Source organism: Salmo trutta, unplaced genomic scaffold (genome assembly GCF_901001165.1).
Source record: "Salmo trutta unplaced genomic scaffold, fSalTru1.1, whole genome shotgun sequence".
NCBI classification, from domain to species: domain Eukaryota; kingdom Metazoa; phylum Chordata; class Actinopteri; order Salmoniformes; family Salmonidae; genus Salmo; species Salmo trutta.
Genome location: NW_021823043.1, coordinates 2,113,882 through 2,130,908, shown reverse-complemented (window position 1 = coordinate 2,130,908; position 17,027 = coordinate 2,113,882). Strand labels below are relative to the sequence as shown.

The following is a 17,027-nucleotide window of genomic DNA, read 5'->3' as shown; positions in this document are numbered from 1 at the left end:
CAGTTCAGGTGACATAACTTCATTATCTATAGGACAACATCTACTACAGTTCAGGTGTTGCAAATGTGTTGCAAATACACAAATGTTTGCAATACAAAGGATTTAGGATCTTGTGTTTATCTGTGGCACACTGGCCGATCTGGTAATTGAAGGACATCAAACATACTGATACCCTTAGGACCAGAATCATGGGAGGAGACTAAAACATACTGATACCCTTAGGACCAGAATCATGGGAGGGAGGGAGGGAGGGAGGGAGGGAGGGAGGACAGCAGTTAAATGCTCCATTGGGAACGGTTAGACTTCCATACTTTATGATGCAGTAACATCCGTAATAAAAACAGAAGTTAAATATAATCAACACAGGACCAAATGGTTCCTTGTGAACAGAGACGGAGGGGAATGTGTGTCACTAACAGAGATGGAGGGGAATGTGTGTCACTAACAGAGATGGAGGGGAATGTGTGTCACTAACAGAGACGGGAGGGGAATGTGTGTCACTAACAGAGATGGAGGGGAATGTGTGTCACTAACAGAGATGGAGGGGAATGTGTGTCACTAACAGAGATGGAGGGGAATGTGTGTCACTAACAGAGATGGGAGGGGAATGTGTGTCACTAACAGAGACGGGAGGGGAATGTGTCACTAACAGAGATGGAGGGGAATGTGTGTCACTAACAGAGATGGAGGGGAATGTGTGTCACTAACAGAGATGGAGGGGAATGTGTGTCACTAACAGAGATGGAGGGGAATGTGTGTCACTAACAGAGATGGAGGGGAATGTGTGTCACTAACAGAGATGGAGGGGAATGTGTGTCACTAACAGAGATGGGAGGGGAATGTTGTCACTAACAGAGATGGAGGGGAATGTGTGTCACTAACAGAGATGGAGGGGAATGTGTGTCACTAACAGAGATGGAGGGGAATGTGTGTCACTAACAGAGATGGAGGGGAATGTGTGTCACTAACAGAGATGGAGGGAGATGTGTGTCACTAACAGAGATGGAGGGGAATGTGTGTCACTAACAGAGATGGAGGGGAATGTGTGTCACTAACAGAGATGGAGGGGAATGTGTGTCACTAACAGAGATGGAGGGAATGTGTGTCACTAACAGAGATGGAGGGGAATGTGTGTCACTAACAGAGATGGAGGGGAATGTGTGTCACTAACAGAGATGGAGGGGAATGTGTGTCACTAACAGAGATGGAGGGGAATGTGTGTCACTAACAGAGATGGAGGGGAATGTGTGTCACTAACAGAGATGGGAGGGGAATGTGTGTCACTAACAGAGATGGAGGGGAATGTGTGTCACTAACAGAGATGGAGGGGAATGTGTGTCACTAACAGAGATGGGAGGGGAATGTGTGTCACTAACAGATGGAGGGGAATGTGTGTCACTAACAGAGATGGAGGGGAATGTGTGTCACTAACAGAGATGGGAGGGAATGTGTGTCACTAACAGAGATGGAGGGGAATGTGTGTCACTAACAGAGATGGAGGGGAATGTGTGTCACTAACAGAGATGGAGGGGAATGTGTGTCACTAACAGAGATGGAGGGGAATGTGTGTCACTAACAGAGATGGAGGGGAATGTGTGTCACTAACAGATGGGAGGGGAATGTGTGTCACTAACAGAGATGGAGGGGAATGTGTGTCACTAACAGAGATGGAGGGGGAATGTGTGTCACTAACAGAGATGGAGGGGAAGGTGTTTCACTAACAGAGATGGAGGGGAATGGTGTCACTAACAGAGATGGGAGGGGAATGTGTGGTCCCTAACAGAGATGGTGAGGGGAATGTGTGTCACTAACAGAGATGGAGGGGAATGGTGGTCACTAACAGGATGGGAGGGGAATGTGTGTCACTAACAGAGATGGGAGGGGAGTGTGTCACTAACAGAGATGGAGGGGAATGTTGTCACTAACCAGAGATGGAGGGGAATGTGTGTCACTAACAGAGATGGGAGGGGAATGTGTTCACTAACGAGATGGAGGGGAATGTGTGTCACTAACAGAGATGGGAGGGAATGTGTGTCACTAACAGAATGGAGGGATGTGTTGTAACTACAGAGATGGGAGGGTGAATGTGTGTCACTAACAGAGATGGAGGGGAGGTGTGTCACTAACAGAGATGGAGTGGAAATGTGTGTCACTAAACAGAGATGGAGGGGAATGTGTGTCACTAACCAGAGGATGGGAAGGTGAAATGTGTGTGTCACTAACGAGAGATGGAGGGGAATGTGGGTCACTAACAGAGATGGAGGATGTGGTAGCTGGGAGGGGAATGTGTGTCACTAACAGAGATGGAGGGGAATGTTGTGTTGTCACTAACAGAGATGTGAGGGGAATGTGTGTCACTACACAGAGACTGGATGGGGAATGTGTGTCACTAACAGAGATTGGAGGGGGAATGTGTGTCACTAACAGAGATGGAGGGGGGAATGTGTGTCACTAACAGAGATGGAGGGAGGGAATGTGTGTCACTACCCAGAGATGGAGGGGGAATGTGTTGTCAACTACAGAGATGGAGGGGAATGTGTGTCACTAACAGAGATGGAGGGGAATGTGGTGTCACTAACAGAGATGGAGCGGGAATGTTGTGTCACTAACAGAACAGAGATTGAGGGAGGGGAATGTGTGTCACCTAACAGAGATGGAGGGGAATGTGTGTCACTAACAGAGATGGAAGGGGAATGTAATGTTTCACTAACAGAGATGGATGGGAAGGGAATGTGTGTGTCAACTAACAGAGATGGAGGGGAATGTGTGTCACTAACAGAGATGGAGGGGAATGTGTGTCACTAACAGAGATGGAGGGGACTGGTGTGTCACTAACAGAGATGGAGGGGAATGTGTGTCACTAACAGAGATGGAGGGGAATGTGTGTCACTAACAGAGATGGAGGGGAATGTGTGTCACTAACAGAGGGAGGGGAATGTGTGTCACTAACAGAGATGGAGGGGAATGTGTGTCACTAACAGAGATGGAGGGGAATGTGTGTCACTAACAGAGATGGAGGGGAATGTGTGTCACTAACAGAGAGGGAGGGGAATGTGTGTCACTAACAGAGATGGAGGGGAATGTGTGTCACTAACAGAGATGGGAGGGGAATGTGTGTCACTAACAGAGATGGAGGGGAATGTGTGTCACTAACAGAGATGGAGGGGAATGTGTGTCACTAACAGAGATGGAGGGGATGTGTGTCACTAACAGAGATGGAGGGGAATGGTGTCACTAACAGAGAGGGAGGGGAATGTGTGTCACTAACAGAGATGGAGGGGAATGTGTGTCACTAACAGAGATGGAGGGGAATGTGTGTCACTAACAGAGATGGAGGGGAATGTGTGTCACTAACAGAGATGGAGGGGAATGTGTGTACTAACAGAGATGGAGGGGAATGTGTGTCACTAACAGAGATGGGAGGGGAATGTGTGTCACTAACAAGAGATGGAGGGGAGTGTGTCACTAACAGAGATGGAGGGGAATTGTGTCCACGAACAGAGATGGAGGGGAATGTGTGTCACTAACAGAGATGGAGGGGAATGTGTGTCACTAACAGAGATGAGGGGAATGTTTGTCACTAACAGAGATGGAGGGAAATGGTGTGTCACTAACAGAGATGGAGGGGAATGTGTGTCACTAACAGAGATGGAGGGGGAATGTGTGTAACTAACAGAGATGGAGGGGAATGTGTTACTAACAGAGATGGAGGGGATGTGTGTCACTAACAGAGATGGAGGGGAATGTGTGTCACTAACAGAGATGGGAGGGGAAGTGTGTCACTAACAGAGATGGAGGGGAATGTGTGTCAACTAACAGAGATGGGAGGGGAATGTGTGTCAACTAACAGAGATGGGAGGGGAATGTGGTCAACTAACAGAGATGGAGGGAATGTGTGTCACTAACAGAGATGGAGGGGAATGTGTGTCACTAACAGAGATGGGAGGGGAATGTGTGTCACTAACAGAGATGGAGGGGAAAGTGTGTCACTAACAGAGATGGGAGGGGAATGTGTGTCACTAACAGAGATGGAGGGAATGTGTGTCACTAACAGAGCTGGGAGGGGAATGTGTGTCACTAACAGAGGATGGGAGGGGATCAATGATGTGTGTAACTAACAGAGATGGGAGGGAATGTGTGTACTCACAGAGATGGAGGGGAATGTGTGTCACTAACAGAGATGGAGGGGAATGTGTGTCACTAACAGAGATGGAGGGGAATGTGTGTTCACTAACAGAGATGGAGGGGAATGTGTGTCACTAACAGAGATGGAGGGGAATGTGTGTCACTAACAGAGAGGAGGGGAAATGTGTGTCACTAACAGAGATGGAGGGGGAATGTGTGTCACTAACAGAGATGGAGGGGAATGTGTGTAACTAACAGAGATGGGAGGGGAATGTGTGTCACTAACAGAGATGGAGGGGAATGTGTGTCACTAACAGAGATGGAGGGGAATGTGTGTCACTAACAGAGATGGAGGGGAATGTGTGTCACTAACAGAGATGGAGGGGAATGTGTGTCACTAACAGAGATGGAGGGGAATGTGTGTCACTAACAGAGATGGAGGGGAATGTGTGTCACTAACAGAGATGGAGGGGAATGTGTGTCACTAACAGAGATGGAGGGGAATGTGTGTCACTAACAGAGATGGAGGGGAATGTGTGTCACTAACAGAGATGGAGGGGAATGTGTGTCACTAACAGAGATGGGAGGGGAATGTGTGTCACTAACAGAGATGGAGGGAATGTGTGTCACTAACAGAGATGGAGGGGAATGTGTGTCACTAACAGAGATGGAGGGAATGTGTGTCACTAACAGAGATGGAGGGGAATGTGTGTCACTAACAGAGATGGAGGGGATATGTGTGTAACTAACAGAGGATGGGAGGGAATGTGTGTCACTAACAGAGATGGGAGGGGAATGTGTGTCACTAACAGAGATGGAGGGGAATGTGTGTCACTAACAGAGATGGAGGGGAATGTGTGTCACTAACAGAGACGGGAGGGGAATGTGTGTCACTAACAGAGATGGAGGGGAATGTGTGTCACTAACAGAGATGGGAGGGGAATGTGTGTCACTAACAGAGATGGAGGGGAATGTGTGTAACTAACAGAGATGGGAGGGGAATGTGTGTCACTAACAGAGATGGGAGGGGAATGTGTGTCACTAACAGAGATGGGAGGGGAATGTGTGTCACTACCAGAGATGGAGGGGAATGTGTGTCAACAGAGATGGAGGGGAATGTGTGTCACTAACAGAGACGGGAGGGGAATGTGTGTCACTAACAGAGATGGAGGGGAATGTGTGTCACTAACAGAGATGGGAGGGGAATGTGTGTCACTAACAGAGACTGGAGGGGAATGTGTGTCACTAACAGAGATGGAGGGGAATGTGTGTCACTAACAGAGATGGAGGGGAATGTGTGTCACTAACAGAGACGGGAGGGGAATGTGTGTCACTAACAGAGACGGGAGGGGAATGTGTGTCACTAACAGAGATGGGAGGGGAATGTGTGTCACTAACAGAGATGGGAGGGGAATGTGTGTCACTAACAGAGATGGGAGGGGAATGTGTGTCACTAACAGAGATGGGAGGGGAATGTGTGTCACTAACAGAGATGGGGGGGGAATGTGTGTCACTAACAGAGATGGAGGGGAATGTGTGTCACTAACAGAGATGGAGGGGAATGTGTGTCACTAACAGAGATGGAGGGGAATGTGTGTCACTAACAAGATGGAGGGGAATGTGTGTCACTACAGAGACGGGAGGGGAATGTGTGTCACTAACAGAGACGGGAGGGGAATGTGTGTCACTAACAGAGATGGAGGGGAATGTGTGTCACTAACAGAGACGGGAGGGGAATGTGTGTCACTAACAGAGACGGGAGGGGAATGTGTGTCACTAACAGAGATGGGAGGGGAATGTGTGTCACTAACAGAGATGGGAGGGGAATGTGTGTCACTAACAGAGATGGGAGGGGAATGTGTGTCACTAACAGAGATGGGAGGGGAATGTGTGTCACTAACAGAGATGGGAGGGGAATGTGTGTCACTAACAGAGATGGGAGGGGAATGTGTGTCACTAACAGAGATGGGAGGGGAATGTGTGTCACTAACAGAGATGGGAGGGGAATGTGTGTCACTAACAGAGATTGGGAGGGGAATGTGTCAAAGATTGGAGGGGAATGTGTGTCACTAACAGAGATGGGAGGGGAATGTGTGTCACTAACAGAGATGGGAGGGGAATGTGTGTCACTAACAGAGATGGGAGGGGAATGTGTGTCACTAACAGAGATGGAGGGGAATGTGTGTCACTAACAGAGATGGGAGGGGAATGTGTGTCACTAACAGAGATGGAGGGGAATGTGTGTCACTAACAGAGATGGAGGGGAATGTGGGTCACTAACAGAGATGGGAGGGGAATGTGTGTCACTAACAGAGATGGGAGGGGAATGTGTGTCACTAACAGAGATGGAGGGGAATGTGTGTCACTAACAGAGATGGAGGGGAATGTGTGTCACTAACAGAGATGGGAGGGGAATGTGTGTCACTAACAGAGATGGGAGGAGAATGTGTGTCACTAACAGAGATGGGAGGGGAATGTGTGTCACTAACAGAGATGGGAGGGGAATGTGAAAGATGGGGAATGTGTGTCACTAACAGAGATGGAGGGGAATGTGGGTCACTAACAGAGATGGGAGGGAATGTGTGTCACTAACAGAGATGGAGGGGAATGTGTGTCACTAACAGAGATGGAGGGGAATGTGTGTCACTAACAGAGATGGAGGGGAATGTGTGTCACTAACAGAGATGGGAGGGGAATGTGTGTCACTAACAGAGATGGAGGGGAATGTGTGTCACTAACAGAGATGGGAGGGGAATGTGTGTCACTAACAGAGATGGGAGGGGAATGTGTGTCACTAACAGAGATGGGAGGGAATGTGTGTCACTAACAGAGATGGGAGGGGAATGTGTGTCACTAACAGAGATGGGAGGGGAATGTGAAAGATGGGGAATGTGTGTCACTAACAGAGATTACAGCCAGCGTCACAGGACCAGCTTCCTCCCACCATCACTTCCTCTTCCTCTCTGAGGAGGAAGGCAGACAGACCATAGACATAAAGACCCGTCTCCTCTAATTGGTTTATCAGTGGGCCGCCACATCCTCCATCCACAACCACAAACCCCGTGCGCTCATAAATTACATCCCCAAATTGAGCCTGTACGCTTGTTCAATGTTCAGCCTCTTCATTTGTGAACAGGCCAGCTGCTGAACCGTTTATCTTCACTACAAAGGCATTCTGTATTAGTTTCAGCCCCCGAAAGCCTCCACTGAAGCCACAGAATGGGCCTCTCTGTCGGCCCAGACGGGTAGGAGAGGTTAGTGATAGGATACAGACTCCATTGAACTGGACTTTATTTTCCCACACCACTCAGATAGTGATGTTACTTCTCCAGTCAGTACAAAGCACGTCACTGACTGACCATCCTTCTGACAGCTTGGCGATAGGACAGATCTGGGGGAGAAACCTTGAGGAGGATGCTGGGAGAATATAAGCTGTACGCTGATTTTAAAAAAGACAAGTTGTATTTGTCTATAGATAGATAGTATGGGAGAACCTTGTGAAAATCGAGGGAATATATACGCTGATATAAAAGGCTTATGATGTAATGTTCTATAGATTGTTCTAGAAACCGTATACTGTATATATACACACGCATGAGAGAATACACACTGATAGAAAGGCTTATAATGTAGTGTCCTATAGATTGTTTTAGAAACCGTATACTGTATATATACACACGCATGAGAGAATACACGCTGATAGAAAGACTTATAATGTAGTGTTCTATAGATTATTCTGTCAGCCATATATATATATATATATATATATATATATATATATATATATATATATATATATACACAGTACACACGCACGAAGGGCCCTAAATTACATTTCCCCGTCAAATGAATCACTTCATCAAATTAAATATGGGTTGTGAATGTGATTGAAAATGAACAAAGCTGCCAGGCATGGAAGAAATATTTCACTTTCCCTCCCACATAATGCTGAGTATAGATCTTTGATGCACACACACACACACACACACACACACACACACACACACACACACACACACACACACACACACGTGGCAGAGGGAAGAATCCGTCACAGACTGACAGAATCTATTATGCTCTCAGAAAACATGTTTAATAATCATTGTTATGAGCTTACGTCTGGTTGGTTTATTTAAACGACTCTCAACATGTGACCATAGAAGTCTTAAAGCCATTGGTTGTTTGGGTGAGGAGAGAATGGGGCCTAGTTGAATGGTTACTTTGACCTAAATCTCAGAGCTGAGATAAAGATTTCACTGTTTGGGATAATATTTTAAACCTTCTGTAGGCCTCCTGTACAAGGCATTAAGATCACTATACTATGTACAAGGCATTAAGCTCACTGTCACGCCCTGACCTGAGAGAGACGTTTTTCTCTGTTTAGTTAGCTCAGGGTGTGATATGGGGTGGGCATTCTATGTATTGTATTTCTTTGTTTTGGCCGAGTATGGTTCCTAATCAGAGGCAGCTGTCTATCGTTGTCTCTGATTGGGAATCATACTTAGGCAGCCTTTTCCCACCTGTGTTTGTGGGTAGTTATTTTCTGTTTTGTTATCAGTGACCTGACAGAACTGTTGGCTTTCGTTTTGTTTCTTTGTTTAAGTGTTTCGTTATATATAATAAATTATGAACACTTACCACGCTGCGCTTTGGTCCACTCCTTTTGACGATCGTAACACTCACCATACTATGTACAAGGCATTAAGCTCACTATACTATGTACAAGGCATTAAGCTCACCATACTATGTACAAGGCATTAAGCTCACTATACTATGTACAAGGCATTAAGCTCACTATACTATGTACAAGGCATTAAGCTCACCATACTATGTACAAGGCATTAAGCTCACTATACTATGTACAAGGCATTAAGCTCACCATACTATGTACAAGGCATTAAGCTCACTATACTATGTACAAGGCATTAAGCTCACTATACTATGTACAAGGCATTAAGCTCACTATACTATGTACAAGGCATTAAGCTCACCATACTATGTATAAGGCATTAAGCTCACTATACTATGTACAAGGCATTAAGCTCACTATACTATGTACAAGGCATTAAGCTCACCATACTATGTACATGGCATTAAGCTCACTATACTATGTACAAGGCATTAAGCTCACTATACTATGTACAAGGCATTAAGCTCACTATACTATGTACAAGGCATTAAGCTCACTATACTATGTACAAGGCATTAAGCTCACTATACTATGTACAAGGCATTAAGCTCACCATACTATGTACATGCATTAAGCTCACTATACTATGTACAAGGCATTAAGCTCACTATACTATGTACAAGGCATTAAGCTCACTATACTATGTACAAGGCATTAAGCTCACTATACTATGTACAAGGCATTAAGCTCACTATACTATGTACAAGGCATTAAGCTCACCATACTATGTACAAGGCATTAAGCTCACTATACTATGTACAAGGCATTAAGCTCACTATACTATGTACAAGGCATTAAGCTCACTATACTATGTACAAGGCATTAAGCTCACTATACTATGTACAAGGCATTAAGCTCACTATACTATGTACAAGGCATTAAGCTCATATACTATGTACAAGGCATTAAGCTCACTATACTATGTACAAGGCATTAAGCTCACTATACTATGTACAAGGCATTAAGCTCACCATACTATGTACAAGGCATTAAGCTCACCATACTATGTACAAGGCATTAAGCTCACCATACTATGTACAAGGCATTAGCATATTATTTGTTCACAGTGAAAAGAAACATCTGCCACAAAGTCAAAAATAAAGCATTTTTTTCTCCTAGTTAAAGCCAAAGATCAACGTTAATGAATCAAATCCTCTGATTCTCAATTCTTATCTTTCATAAACCATCTATAAACCATATTTGTACTTAGCTCATGACAGATGGAAAGAGATTGCAGATTTTCCTCCAAAAACCAACTTTGTCAGTCAATGTCAATTTAAATCCTACCAAATATTTTTTAAACAGTAACCTGTAAGCCTCTCCCTTTACAAACTCAATTGGATAAAAAGTTGCAACACTTACTGTGTGAAGTCCTGATGATCAATTCTTATCTTCCATCAACCTTCGTTGTAATATTAAGGAAAGGGAAAGGGGGGTACCTAGTCAGTTGTACAACTGAATACCTTCAACTGAAATGTGTCTTCCACATTTAACCCAACCCCTCTGAATCAGAGAAGTGCGGGGGTCTGCCATAATCGACATCCACGTCTTCTGCGCCCGGGGCTTGTGCCAGTTGGAGAGAGAGTTTGGGACGATTTTCCTCCTAAAAAAACTGCCACATTTCACTCAATATCAATGTAGATCTCCCCAAATCCTTTTTAAACAGTGACCTTTGAACTCTCCAATCACAGACTCCATTGAATGTGGTGATTTCCCAACAAGAGCTTTGGCTTTACTTCGCTCTCTCTGGACATAAGCAGGTCTTACATCTTAAATCAGGAAACAGGCCACCAGTGGCATTTACTGAGCAATTAAAAATGGCACAAACGTCTGAACCGCCAAGCCAACAAAGGGTGTGTGTGTGTGTGTGTGTGTTTGTGTGTGTATTTCTGCTGAAATTTCAGCTACTGAAAACTACTGTACTACCAGTCCAGTATAACTCTGGGTCCCTACTTGAGGAGTTGCTGAACGCTACTGTACTACCAGTCCAGTATAACTCTGGGTCCGTCTCCTCCTTGACCTCCCCACTCACCCATCTGTTGCCCATGGCAACGGGGTGGGTCTGAGTGGCTGCTTGGGGGCTTCATCCATCTCTCACTGAGCCACTATTTAAATAACCTGCCCAACTTGATATTTCAGCACTTCATCTTCAAACACGACTAAAATGGATGAATGATGATGAGAGCAGATACCTATTCAGCATGCATCTACAGAAGCCTCACAGCATTAAGTCATCATAGAGGGCAGAGAGTGGAGGGGGAGGGAGAGTAGGGGAGAGGTGGAGAGAGAGGAGAGGAGAGGGTAGGAGAGAGATGGAGAGGGGAGAGAGGTGGAGTTAGAGAAAGGAGAGAGGGGTAGTGGAGAGGGGAGGGGAGAGGTGGAGAGAGGGGGGAGAGGTGGGGAGAGGGGGGAGAGGGGAGAAGGGAGGGAGAGTGGAGAGGTGGAGAGAGGGGGGAGAGGGGGAGGGGGAGAGAGGGGAGGGGTGGGGAGAGGGGGGGAGAGGGGAGAAGAGAAGAGAGGGGAGGGAGAGGGGAGGGGTGGAGAGAGGTGGGGGAGAGGGGAGAGGTGGAGAGAGGTGGGGAGAGGGGGAGGTGGAGAGAGGGGAGGGGTGGGGAGAGAGAGGGGGAGGTGGAGAGAGGGGAGGGGTGGGGAGAGGGGGGGAGAGGGGAGAAGAGAAGAGAAGGGTGGAGAGAGGGGAGAGAGGTGGAGAGGTGGAGAGAGGTGGAGAGGTGGGGAGGTGGAACATGCCATGTCATCTTTCATTATCCTCATGGTTCACGGCGTTACACTTCAGAAGAGCTCTGGCACAGCTGGTGCTGTCAACATGTCTCTCCTTTCCTCTCTTCTCTTCTCCTCTCCTCCTGCCAGAGGTGTACCAGGCCAACTCTCTTTGTTCTGTATATGGAGTGTGTGGTAGTTAGACTAACCTTCACTGGGTCATCAAAAGCCTTACTTTCTCCACAAGACCATGGGACCTGGGCAGTGAGTGGGTGACTAGAGATGACCACTGCTGTTAGTCCATCTGGTCTGGCAGTGCCATTGGGCTCTACATGGTTTTGACCCTTAATAACTGACTGAATGACTGACTGACTTATTAATGCATTGATGAAAAAGCCAAAAACACAGCAAGCTGGATTTCACCAGCAGGAAAACAACAACAGCTGTTCAAGGTAGTCACTATGGCAACCGCACGTACTTACCAGAACCATTAGATATCTCCTGTATGGAGTTTCCCCCATTTTCCAATCCATCAATCTCTAACCAGTCATGTTCATTTAATGTGGTTCCTGATCTGATAAAACAACAAGCACAACCACTGCAGCTGTATTCTGAGAGCTGAGGGCTAAGAGCTGAGGGCTGGGTGCTCCCCAGACAGTGGCTGTATACTGAGAGCTGAGGGCTGAGAGCTGAGGGCTGGGTGCCCCCCCAGACAGTGGCTGTATACTGAGAGCTGAGGGCTGGGTGCCCCCCAGACAGTGGCTGTATACTGAGAGCTGAGGGCTGAGAGCTGAGGGCTGAGAGCTGAGGGCCGGGTGCCCCCTAGACAGTGGCTGTATACTGAGAGCTGAGGGCTGGGTGCCCCCCAGACAGTGGCTGTATACTGAGAGCTGAGGGCTGAGAGCTGAGGGCTGAGAGCTGAGGGCCGGGTGCCCCCAGACAGTGGCTGTATACTGAGAGCTGAGGGCTGGGTGCCCCCAGACAGTGGCTGTATACTGAGAGCTGAGGGCTGGGTGCCCCCCAGACAGTGGCTGTATACTGAGAGCTGAGGGCTGAGAGCTGAGGGCCGGGTGCCCCCAGACAGTGGCTGTATACTGAGAGCTGAGGGCTGGGTGCCCCCTAGACAGTGGCTGTATACTGAGAGCTGAGGGCTGGGTGCCCCTAGACAGTGGCTGTATACTGAGAGCTGAGGGCTGGGTGCCCCTAGACAGTGGCTGTATACTGAGAGCTGAGGGCTGAGAGCTGAGGGCTGGGTGCCCCCCAGACAGTGGCTGTATACTGAGAGCTGAGGGCTGGGTGCCCCTAGACAGTGGCTGTATACTGAGAGCTGAGGGCTGAGAGCTGAGGGCTGGGTGCCCCCCAGACAGTGGCTGTATACTGAGAGCTGAGGGCTGGGTGCCCCCCAGACAGTGGCTGTATACTGAGAGCTGAGGGCTGAGAGCTGAGGGCCGGGTGCCCCCAGACAGTGGCTGTATACTGAGAGCTGAGGGCTGGGTGCCCCCTAGACAGTGGCTGTATACTGAGAGCTGAGGGCTGGGTGCCCCTAGACAGTGGCTGTATACTGAGAGCTGAGGGCTGGGTGCCCCTAGACAGTGGCTGTATACTGAGAGCTGAGGGCTGGGTGCCCCTAGACAGTGGCTATATACTGAGAGCTGAGGGCTGAGAGCTGAGGGCCGGGTGCCCCCCAGACAGTGGCTATATACTGAGAGCTGAGGGCTGGGTGCCCCCCAGACAGTGGCTGTATACTGAGAGCTGAGGGCTGAGAGCTGAGGGCTGGGTGCCCCCCAGACAGTGGCTGTATACTGAGAGCTGAGGGCTGGGTGCCCCCAGACAGTGGCTGTATACTGAGAGCTGAGGGCTGGGTGCCCCCCAGACAGTGGCTGTATACTGAGAGCTGAGGGCTGGGTGCCCCCCCCCCCCCCCAGACAGTGGCTGTATACTGAGAACTGAGGGCTGGGTGCCCCCCAGACAGTGGCTGTATACTGAGAGCTGAGGGCTGGGTGCCCCCCCCCAGACAGTGGCTGTATACTGAGAGCTGAGGGCTGGGTGCCCCTAGACAGTGGCTGTATACTGAGAACTGAGGGCTGGGTGCCCCCCAGACAGTGGCTGTATACTGAGAGCTGAGGGCTGGGTGCCCCCTAGACAGTGGCTGTATACTGAGAGCTGAGGGCTGGGTGCCCCCCAGACAGTGGCTGTATACTGAGAGCTGAGGGCTGGGTGCCCCCCAGACAGTGGCTGTATACTGAGAGCTGAGGGCTGAGAGCTGAGGGCCGGGTGCCCCCAGACAGTGGCTGTATACTGAGAGCTGAGGGCTGGGTGCCCCCTAGACAGTGGCTGTATACTGAGAGCTGAGGGCTGGGTGCCCCTAGACAGTGGCTGTATACTGAGAGCTGAGGGCTGGGTGCCCCTAGACAGTGGCTGTATACTGAGAGCTGAGGGCTGGGTGCCCCTAGACAGTGGCTATATACTGAGAGCTGAGGGCTGAGAGCTGAGGGCCGGGTGCCCCCCAGACAGTGGCTATATACTGAGAGCTGAGGGCTGGGTGCCCCCCAGACAGTGGCTGTATACTGAGAGCTGAGGGCTGAGAGCTGAGGGCTGGGTGCCCCCCAGACAGTGGCTGTATACTGAGAGCTGAGGGCTGGGTGCCCCCAGACAGTGGCTGTATACTGAGAGCTGAGGGCTGGGTGCCCCCCAGACAGTGGCTGTATACTGAGAGCTGAGGGCTGGGTGCCCCCCCCCCCCAGACAGTGGCTGTATACTGAGAACTGAGGGCTGGGTGCCCCCCAGACAGTGGCTGTATACTGAGAGCTGAGGGCTGGGTGCCCCCCCCCAGACAGTGGCTGTATACTGAGAGCTGAGGGCTGGGTGCCCCTAGACAGTGGCTGTATACTGAGAACTGAGGGCTGGGTGCCCCCCAGACAGTGGCTGTATACTGAGAGCTGAGGGCTGGGTGCCCCCTAGACAGTGGCTGTATACTGAGAGCTGAGGGCTGGGTGCCCCCCAGACAGTGGCTGTATACTGAGAGCTGAGGGCTGGGTGCCCCCCCCCAGACAGTGGCTATATACTGAGAGCTGAGGGCTGGGTGCCCCTAGACAGTGGCTGTATACTGAGAGCTGAGGGCTGGGTGACTGCGTCCCAAATGACACCCTATTCCCTGTATAATGCACTACTATTGACAGTTAGACACCAGGGTAGGAGGAGGGAGGTTGACAGCAGGATAGGAGGAGGGAGGTTGACACCAGGATAGGAGGAGGGAGGTAGACACCAGGATAGGAGGAGGGAGGTAGACAGCAGGATAGGAGGAGGGAGGTAGACACCAGGATAGGAGGAGGGAGGTAGACACCAGGATAGGAGGAGGGAGGTAGACACCAGGATAGGAGGAGGGAGGTAGACACCAGGATAGGAGGAGGGAGGTAGACAGCTGGATAGGAGGAGGGAGGTAGACACCAGGATAGGAGGAGGGAGGTAGACAGCAGGATAGGAGGAGGGAGGTAGACACCAGGATAGGAGGAGGGAGGTAGACACCAGGATAGGAGGAGGGAGGTAGACAGCAGGATAGGAGGAGGGAGGGAGACACCAGGATAGGAGGAGGGAGGTAGACACAGGATAGGAGGAGGGAGGTAGACACCAGGATAGGAGGAGGGAGGTAGACACCAGGATAGGAGGAGGGAGGTAGACCCCAGGATAGGAGGAGGGAGGTAGACACCAGGATAGGAGGAGGGAGGTAGACACCAGGATAGGAGGAGGGAGGTAGACACCAGGATAGGAGGAGGGAGGTAGACACCAGGGTAGGAGGAGGGAGGTAGACACCAGGATAGGAGGAGGGAGGTAGACACCAGGATAGGAGGAGGGAGGTAGACACCAGGATCGGAGGAGGGAGGTAGACACCAGGATAGGAGGAGGGAGGTAGACAGCAGGATAGGAGGAGGGAGGTAGACACCAGGATAGGAGGAGGGAGGTAGACACCAGGATAGGAGGAGGGAGGTAGACACCAGGATAGGAGGAGGGAGGTAGACACCAGGATAGGAGGAGGGAGGTAGACACCAGGATAGGAGGAGGGAGGTAGACACCAGGATAGGAGGAGGGAGGGTAGACACCAGGATAGGAGGAGGGAGGTAGACACCAGGATAGGAGGAGGGAGGTAGACACCAGGATAGGAGGAGGGAGGTAGACACCAGGATAGGAGGAGGGAGGTAGACAGCAGGATAGGAGGAGGGAGGTAGACACCAGGATAGGAGGAGGGAGGTAGACACCAGGATAGGAGGAGGGGGTAGACACCAGGATAGGAGGAGGGAGGTAGACACCAGGATAGGAGGAGGGAGGTAGACACCAGGATAGGAGGAGGGAGGTAGACACCAGGATAGGAGGAGGGAGGTAGACAGCAGGATAGGAGGAGGGAGGTAGACACCAGGATAGGAAGGAAGTAGACACCAGGGTAGGGGGGGTAGACACCAGGGTAGGAAGGAAGTAGACACCAGGGTTAGGGGGGTAGACACCAGGGTAGGAAGGGGGTAGACACCAGGGTAGGAGGGAGGTAGACACCAGGGTGAAGGGGGGGAGGCCACCAGGGACTACAATCATGTGTCTTTGTCTTCTGTAATGTCCTCAGGGAACTAGTTGTTGAATCTTGACTGAGGTGGACGATGGGAACATGTAGTTGAATCTTGACTGAGGGGGATGATGGGAACATGTTGTTGAATCTTGACTGAGGGGGATGATGGGAACATGTTGTTGAATCTTGACTGAGGGGGACGATGGGAACATGTTGTTGAATCTTGACTGAGGGGGATGATGGGAACATGTTGAATCTTGACTGAGGGGGATGATGGGAACATGTTGTTGAATCTTGACTGAGGGGGATGATGGGAACATGTTGTTGAATCTTGATTGAGGGGGATGATGGGAACATGTTGTTGAATCTTGACTGAGGGGGATGATGGGAACATGTTGTTGAATCTTGACTGAGGTGGACGATGGGAACATGTTGTTGAATCTTGACTGAGGTGGATGATGGGAACATGTTGTTGAATCTTGACTGAGGGGGATGATGGGAACATGTTGTTGAATCTTGACTGAGGTGGATGATGGGAACATGTTGTTGAATCTTGACTGAGGTGAACGATGGGAACATGTTGTTGAATCTTGACTGAGGGGGACGATGGGAACATGTTGTTGAATCTTGACTGAGGTGGACGACGGGAACAAGATCCCATACAAAGGCTTTGTCTTATGTTAATGTCTTACACAATAACAGTTAGTTGAGCTGACCGTTAGTCCTGGTTGGGGTTCAAAGCTGGGAAGTAGAGTTATGGATAACCAGGATCAACTCTGGCCTCTGGTTATATCCTACAGCCCGGGCTCAGAGTTTTCCCTGGTCATGTCTCAGGGTCACATCACCCTAAGTATGACCAATGCCGTATCACACACCACAAAGGACAACATTTGGAAACAGCATCATGAAACAGCTCACATGCTGCAACTCCCCTTCAAACCC

At 49.6% G+C, this 17,027-nt stretch overlaps 1 protein-coding gene across 16 annotated transcripts in view; it reads right to left on the bottom strand.

Annotated features, from left to right (window-relative positions):
• Positions 1-17,027, bottom strand: part of LOC115188370 (neuronal cell adhesion molecule) — a 125,104-nt gene that overhangs the window by 106,121 nt on the left and 1,956 nt on the right. The window contains exon 1 of one of the 16 annotated variants that reach the window (XM_029747143.1): positions 10,178-10,217. The exons of the other annotated variants lie outside the window; for them this stretch is intronic. The gene's annotated coding sequence lies outside the window, so the exon portion shown is untranslated. Of the gene's footprint in view, positions 1-10,177; positions 10,218-17,027 lie in introns of those variants that run through there. 16 annotated transcript variants of the gene reach the window in all.